General features: G+C 57.5%; 1 non-coding gene across 1 annotated transcript; it reads right to left on the bottom strand.

Moving 5' to 3' along the window:
* Positions 1-1,922: 1,922 nt before the first annotated feature.
* Positions 1,923-2,113, bottom strand: LOC132383265 (U2 spliceosomal RNA). The gene has a single exon (XR_009508581.1). It is a non-coding gene; the product is annotated as a U2 spliceosomal RNA (small nuclear RNA).
* Between the last annotated feature and the right edge of the window lie 3,447 nt (positions 2,114-5,560).

The following is a 5,560-nucleotide window of genomic DNA, read 5'->3' on the forward strand; positions in this document are numbered from 1 at the left end:
ACGGACGCGGCAACGGTGGAGACGGCGCCGAGCGGGTACGCCTAAGTGTGAGAGGTTTGAGTGAGTGAGTGGCCTTGGAAAATGATGAAAGTTAGAAACACAGAGTGGTGGAGCACAGTACAGGCAGGCAGGCAGGCCGTTGGGCCCACAGTGTTGCCTTCTTCCAGCCGGCTTGTCAGCCAGGGTACCATTCTTTATCTTCCTCTCTGGGGAGGGGGGAGCATTCTAAATTCCACTTTCTAAATTTCTCTCTGGGAGAAATTTATCCCTAACATTCTGCTGATTGCCCTGCTAGAGACCCCTAAGCATGGAGCAGTCGTCCATACATACATACATACATGTATTTCCCTGCAGACAGATGATCCCAATTCAGAGGCGAGGCGGAAATTGTAGCCTTGTAGCCTGATAATTTGCCCTTCCCCAATGAAGAAGTGTTGCTGTCTGCCCTCTGTGATTGTATCCTTTTGCACGATAATGGTTAAGGCCAGGCAGGCAGACAGGCCAGGCCCAGGGAGCGAGCGGCGGTCAGTGTCCGCCCGCCCTCCCCCAGGTGCTCTGAGCCTCTGAGAGATGTGAGAGCTTGACTGAGCCGGTCGGTCATAGACAATGCAGGATAGACACTAGGTGCAGGAGTTGGCCATTCGGCCCTTCTAGGCAGCACCGCCACTCACTGTCATCATGGCTAAGGATAGACGATCAGTAGTACCCCGTTGCTGCCCTCTCCCCCCATATCCCTTGAGCCTCGAATGTAATGGCTGGGGGTGGGCCGGCGGGGGTATGGGGCACAAGATAGAGAATGTCATGACAGAGCAGATAGGCAGGCAGCTAGACGAATCAGAATGGAGGTTTTGGAGCAGGGAAGAAGGAAGCAAGAGAGAGCGAGAGAAAGAAGGAAGCAAGCGAGAGAGAGAGAGAGAGAGAGAGAGAAAAAGAAATCCGGGCCAGACGGATGAGGCCAGGACAGGTAGGCAGGCAGAGTTTTTTTTTGCTGATGGTACGTATGGCTGGGTGGTGATTTTTGTCACGGCATGGCACGGCGCTGCTGAGCTGAATCTGGTGCGGAAGGCGGTGGGAGATGCGGATGGTGCGCACGGGGCAGAAGAAGGGAGCAGGAGCACCGGGCCCTGCCGTTTGTTGCGCTGGCGCCCCCACCCAGTTCTCCGTAGCCGGGCACCCATCTGTCACACCCTCCCTCCCTCGCTCGCTCGCTCGGATGGCTTGTCCCAGTCGGCCGGGTCGATTTGAATGAGCCTGTCCGTCTGGCCGGCTGCTGAAAGAAACGGTGAAACTGCAGCCGAGCGAGTGAGTGGATATCAGTCGCCCGTCTGTCGGTCGGTGGGTCGGTCGCGTCTGTCTTTGGCTCCTTTGTAAGGGAGCAGCTGAGAAGAAGAGAAAAGGAGAGAGAGAAAGAGCGCAGGAGAGAAAAGGCCTTTCAGCCCGCTCGACTCTGGTGCTGAGCTTGGTGCAGCCAGCAGCCAAGCCGAGCAAGCAGGCCAGGCATCGGAATGGATGATGTGCAGAGCCGCTTGCTGCAGGAATGCCAAGTGGTATTCCGTCCTTCGGAAAGCTGGTGAAGCGCAGCGCCTTGGCTGCAGCACCTACCTGATGTGAGATGCAGTCGATCTTAGCGGGACGGCCTAGATATAATGCCAGTGCTGCTGTTGAGTTGGCTACAGATTGCGCGAGTGAGCGAGCTGTAGGTAGAGAGGAAGATCTAGACACAGACGCACAGAGGGTGTGGAGAGCAAGCAGCTCTCTGTCTCTCTGACTCTCACACTGTCTTCTGTCTCTCGCTCCTTCTCACTCACTCTCACACTCTGTCTTCTCTCTCCCCCTCCACGTGCACGCTTGTTTATGCTGCTGCTGCTGCTGCTGAGTTTTTCTCACTTTTCTTTTCTTTGTTAGTTTGAAATTCCCCAGGGGGGAAGTGCACCGTTCCCAGAGGCACTGCAATACCGGGTCGATGCGTGGAGTGGACGGAGCAAGCCCCTATTCCATCTCCCTGTTCCAAAAATCAATTTAATATATGGTCCCCAGATAAGGGACGTATCAGATATTAAACTGATAAGAACAGATACTACACTTGATCTTAGCCAAAAGGCCGAGAAGCGATGCCGGCGCGGCCCTTGAGTCGCCCGCATCCTGCCCGGGCTCCGGTGTTTAGATTGAAGCAGGAGGCCTGGCAGAGTGCTTGCTGCCCTGCCCCGCTGGCAGCCCTGGCCCGGGTCGTCTGGAATCGATCGTCGTGCTCGACAGCTGTCACCTCGCTGGTCGGCGGTGAGTCGGACTTGTCAGAGGCTATGTAAATCTGCCAGTGATCCACCAATGGTCGGGGAGGGAGGCTGGGCCTGTTAGGGCCGACGTCATTGGCAGAGGCTGCCGGCTGCCGGCTGAGGCTCAGCAGCTAGCTGCGCGAGCGAGGGACGATCTGTCCTCTCCGTGGCCCCAGGAGAGACGGCCGTCGTGCAGCCCACCCCGCCCGCTTTGGGACAGAGCAGGCGGGGCGGGCGGCTCTGCGCGTGCGTGCGACAGCGTGGCCGTCGGCTGGGATGGGAAGTTTCCTCACTTGCCCCGCTCTCTGTCCTCCTGGCCGTGGGAGGCTGGTCATGCTGTCCTGTCCGCAGGGGGAGTGGAAGCAGGCCGCTCGACCCTCCCTGCAAGGCCGTCCCCTCCCCGCACTCGACGGCGAGAGCGCGCCTCCTCTGGGCTCTGAGCCGAGCCGTCTGCTTGCCGAGGCTGTGCTCTGCCGGGAAGCGAGAAAACGGAAGGGTGGCGGCACCGGCCGGCGGCTCAAGACCGGCGCGACGGTGGTGGACGTGGGTGGCCAAAGTCGGCGGTCAGAAAGGCCTCCTGGCTAGCATGGGGAGAAGAGGAGGATGTCGTCTACAGGTGTGGCTGAGGGCAGACAATGGGTGTGCTCTGCAAGGCGAAGGCTAAATTGCAGCCGTTGTTGACACCTCTGTGGCTGATTTATTTGATGTGCAATTCCGATTGTCGAGTGGCTGAGAGAAGCTGTCCGAGTTGCAGACTTTGCGTCTGCACAGGTTATCATGGGGAAGTTTCTCTCCCCCCCACCCACCTTCTTCTGACCAATTGAGTTTGTCCCCTTGTTGTCATTGTCATCGTCTTGACCTTGATGCATAGCAAACTGTTTAGCAGTGGCAGGCAGGCAGGGTCTCTCTTACATGACAGACTGACTGGTTATGCAGCCAGCGGGGTGGGTGCTTGCATGTAGAAACGGGAGGGGGAGAGTGAGGGAGGAAGGGGGCGGGCACGCGTGGCAAGAGGAAATCTGTGTAGCGGACCGACGGTGGCGCTGGTGCCCCACTGCCCTGATTGGCAGGTGTGATTTTGCCCGGTATCATCCCTCGGTCGTGGAGCGTGCGGGCGGGCGCTGTGGACTGAAAGGGGTATTGATTATCGCCTTGGTTCTGAAACAGGAAAAGTGTGAAGAGAAAGCAGGAGCCGGCCCCCAGCGCTAACGGCAGCCAGCAGCCACGCGAGGTAAATGCCGCGAGTGCGGACAGATGGGAGCGGCCGGCGGCCGTGGCCGCAGTGTGGAAGGTGGCGGCAGCTAGCCGTGACAGAACACAGGGCAGAGCTCCCTGAGTGCGTGAAGCACGGCGACGTGGACGGACGCGGCAACGGTGGAGACGGCGCCGAGCGGGTACGCCTAAGTGTGAGAGGTTTGAGTGAGTGAGTGGCCTTGGAAAATGATGAAAGTTAGAAACACAGAGTGGTGGAGCACAGTACAGGCAGGCAGGCAGGCCGTTGGGCCCACAGTGTTGCCTTCTTCCAGCCGGCTTGTCAGCCAGGGTACCATTCTTTATCTTCCTCTCTGGGGAGGGGGGAGCATTCTAAATTCCACTTTCTAAATTTCTCTCTGGGAGAAATTTATCCCTAACATTCTGCTGATTGCCCTGCTAGAGACCCCTAAGCATGGAGCAGTCGTCCATACATACATACATACATGTATTTCCCTGCAGACAGATGATCCCAATTCAGAGGCGAGGCGGAAATTGTAGCCTTGTAGCCTGATAATTTGCCCTTCCCCAATGAAGAAGTGTTGCTGTCTGCCCTCTGTGATTGTATCCTTTTGCACGATAATGGTTAAGGCCAGGCAGGCAGACAGGCCAGGCCCAGGGAGCGAGCGGCGGTCAGTGTCCGCCCGCCCTCCCCCAGGTGCTCTGAGCCTCTGAGAGATGTGAGAGCTTGACTGAGCCGGTCGGTCATAGACAATGCAGGATAGACAGTAGGTGCAGGAGTTGGCCATTCGGCCCTTCTAGGCAGCACCGCCACTCACTGTCATCATGGCTAAGGATAGACGATCAGTAGTACCCCGTTGCTGCCCTCTCCCCCCATATCCCTTGAGCCTCGAATGTAATGGCTGGGGGTGGGCCGGCGGGGGTATGGGGCACAAGGTAGAGAATGTCATGACAGAGCAGATAGGCAGGCAGCTAGACGAATCAGAATGGAGGTTTTGGAGCAGGGAAGAAGGAAGCAAGAGAGAGCGAGAGAAAGAAGGAAGCAAGCGAGAGAGAGAGAGAGAGAGAGAGAGAGAAAAAGAAATCCGGGCCAGACGGATGAGGCCAGGACAGGTAGGCAGGCAGAGTTTTTTTTTGCTGATGGTACGTATGGCTGGGTGGTGATTTTTGTCACGGCATGGCACGGCGCTGCTGAGCTGAATCTGGTGCGGAAGGCGGTGGGAGATGCGGATGGTGCGCACGGGGCAGAAGAAGGGAGCAGGAGCACCGGGCCCTGCCGTTTGTTGCGCTGGCGCCCCCACCCAGTTCTCCGTAGCCGGGCACCCATCTGTCACACCCTCCCTCCCTCGCTCGCTCGCTCGGATGGCTTGTCCCAGTCGGCCGGGTCGATTTGAATGAGCCTGTCCGTCTGGCCGGCTGCTGAAAGAAACGGTGAAATTGCAGCCGAGCGAGTGAGTGGATATCAGTCGCCCGTCTGTCGGTCGGTGGGTCGGTCGCGTCTGTCTTTGGCTCCTTTGTAAGGGAGCAAGCAGCTGAGAAGAAGAGAAAAGGAGAGAGAGAAAGAGCGCAGGAGAGAAAAGGCCTTTCAGCCCGCTCGACTCTGGTGCTGAGCTTGGTGCAGCCAGCAGCCAAGCCGAGCAAGCAGGCCAGGCATCAGAAGGGATGATGTGCAGAGCAGCTTGCTGCAGGAATGCCAAGTGGTATTCCGTCCTTCGGAAAGCTGGTGAAGCGCAGCGCCTTGGCTGCAGCACCTACCTGATGTGAGATGCAGTCGATCTTAGCGGGACGGCCTAGATATAATGCAAGTGCTGCTGTTGAGTTGGCTACAGATTGCGCGAGTGAGCGAGCTGTAGGTAGAGAGGAAGATCTAGACACAGACGCACAGAGGGTGTGGAGAGCAAGCAGCTCTCTGTCTCTCTGACTCTCACACTGTCTTCTGTCTCTCGCTCCTTCTCACTCACTCTCACACTCTGTCTTCTCTCTCCCCCTCCACGTGCACGCTTGTTTATGCTGCTGCTGCTGCTGCTGAGTTTTTCTCACTTTTCTTTTCTTTGTTAGTTTGAAATTCCCCAGGG

Source organism: Hypanus sabinus, chromosome 29, assembly GCF_030144855.1.
Source record: "Hypanus sabinus isolate sHypSab1 chromosome 29, sHypSab1.hap1, whole genome shotgun sequence".
Taxonomy (NCBI): Eukaryota; Metazoa; Chordata; class Chondrichthyes; order Myliobatiformes; family Dasyatidae; genus Hypanus; species Hypanus sabinus.